This window comes from Pristiophorus japonicus, unplaced genomic scaffold (assembly GCF_044704955.1).
Source record: "Pristiophorus japonicus isolate sPriJap1 unplaced genomic scaffold, sPriJap1.hap1 HAP1_SCAFFOLD_625, whole genome shotgun sequence".
In the NCBI taxonomy this organism is placed as follows: Eukaryota; Metazoa; Chordata; class Chondrichthyes; family Pristiophoridae; genus Pristiophorus; species Pristiophorus japonicus.
The window spans coordinates 182501-185000 of record NW_027254537.1 but is presented as its reverse complement, the minus strand read 5'-3'; positions in this window follow the sequence as shown (position 1 = coordinate 185000).

The window sequence follows — 2500 nt, the reverse complement described above, 5'->3', positions numbered from 1 at the left end:
ACTTTGCCGGGCCGACTCGCTTGCCCAAGCGGGAAACCATCAACCGAAGGCCCGGTAAGGCGGCCGAATCTGACCTCATAGACTTCCACACAACGGGACTTTTGACTTTCCCGGCCGCGGGTGGCCTCCACCCGGCCTCAGCCATCAGCCCTGCCTGCCTCCAGCCGCCTTCTGGTTAATGAGTTATCCAGCCTGGCACTTCGGTTGCGCCAGCGAGACCAAGTCTCGGCTTTGGTTAATGATTTGAGCCGAACCGACCTGCCCCCCGCCACCGCGGGCTGAACTCGGCAAGGTCTGCCGATTTCCCGACTCCTTTCGGGGCCTAATCGGGTCGCGCGAGCCGCCTGGCGCGATCGGGGCCCATGCCCCGGCCTCTGCCAGGCCTCGGGCAGCCGCTTTTGAAGCCCGACCAAAAACCCGAAAAATGGGCAAAAAGGGAATAAATTCCCGCCCAAAAAGGGTGAATAGTCGGTTGGGCGGCAGCCCTGGTCGGTCTCTGCAGACCTGGAGGCTCGAGACGTTTGTTTGGAAAACTCACCAAGTCTCGATTCTGCCACCTCCTACCTCTGTGCAGATACCCCGCCAACCCCCAAGGACAGAAATGACAAGTGTCAAGTTGGCGGGGCGTCGGGCCACCTGCTGCCGGCCATGAGCATCCAAATCCCCGCAAAAGGGGCATTTTCATTTCTTCATCGGGACTTCCGGCAATTTCCAAGGTTCAACTCATTAACGTTGTTCGCAGACACTTGCCAGAAAATGCAAGTGGCCACTTTGCCGGGCCGACTCGCTTGCCCAAGCGGGAAACCATCAACCGAAGGCCCGGTAAGGCGGCCGAATCTGACCTCATAGACTTCCACACAACGGGACTTTTGACTTTCCCGGCCGCGGGTGGCCTCCACCCGGCCTCAGCCATCAGCCCTGCCTGCCTCCAGCCGCCTTCTGGTTAATGAGTTATCCAGCCTGGCACTTCGGTTGCGCCAGCGAGACCAAGTCTCGGCTTTGGTTAATGATTTGAGCCGAACCGACCTGCCTCCCGCCCCCCCCGGGCTGAACTCGGGCAGGTCTGCCGATTTCCCGACTCCTTTCGGGGCCTAATCGGGTCGCGCGAGCCGCCTGGCGCGATCGGGGACCATGCCCCGGCCTCTGCCAGGCCTCGGGCAGCCGCTTTTGAAGCCCGACCAAAAACCCGAAAAATGGGCAAAAAGGGAATAAATTCCCGCCCAAAAAGGGTGAATAGTCGGTTGGGTGGCAGCCCTGGTCGGTCTCTGCAGACCTGGAGGCTCGAGACGTTTGTTTGGAAAACTCACCAAGTCTCGATTCTGCCACCTCCTACCTCTGTGCAGATACCCCGCCAACCCCCAAGGACAGAAATGACAAGTGTCAAGTTGGCGGGGCGTCGGGCCACCTGCTGCCGGCCATGAGCATCCAAATCCCCGCAAAAGGGGCATTTTCATTTCTTCATCGGGACTTCCGGCAATTTCCAAGGTTCAACTCATTAACGTTGTTCGCAGACACTTGCCAGAAAATGCAAGTGGCCACTTTGCCGGGCCGACTCGCTTGCCCAAGCGGGAAACCATCAACCGAAGGCCCGGTAAGGCGGCCGAATCTGACCTCATAGACTTCCACACAACGGGACTTTTGACTTTCCCGGCCGCGGGTGGCCTCCACCCGGCCTCAGCCATCAGCCCTGCCTGCCTCCAGCCGCCTTCTGGTTAATGAGTTATCCAGCCTGGCACTTCGGTTGCGCCAGCGAGACCAAGTCTCGGCTTTGGTTAATGATTTGAGCCGAACCGACCTGCCCCCCGCCCCCGCGGGCTGAACTCGGGCAGGTCTGCCGATTTCCCGACTCCTTTCGGGGCCTAATCGCGTCGCGCGAGCCGCCTGGCGCGATCGGGGACCATGCCCCGGCCTCTGCCAGGCCTCGGGCAGCCGCTTTTGAAGCCCGACCAAAAACCCGAAAAATGGGCAAAAAGGGAATAAATTCCCGCCCAAAAAGGGTGAATAGTCGGTTGGGCGGCAGCCCTGGTCGGTCTCTGCAGACCTGGAGGCTCGAGACGTTTGTTTGGAAAACTCACCAAGTCTCGATTCTGCCACCTCCTACCTCTGTGCAGATACCCCGCCAACCCCCAAGGACAGAAATGACAAGTGTCAAGTTGGCGGGACGGATTTGACTTCGGTCGCCGAGCCCTGGAACTAATTTCCCGCAAACGGCTTCGGATTTTGCTCCATCCAGACTTCCGGGACGAAACTTGACAGGCCGTATCTCCGCACTCCCGGAGCGCAGCCGCACCGTTCCGGCACCCATCGACGCGGCTGGCCGAGCCCGAGCGAACGCACCCCACGGCGGACGGCTAGGCCTTTCCGATTTTTTCACCCTTTTTCCCGAAAAGATTCCAACTGGCAGGGACATTCGCCCGACGGCTTAAAGACATGCCCTTCTGCCACACTAACGTCCCCGCCTTCGTTTGGCTATGTTGGCTTCGTCATTTCCGTCTTTTAT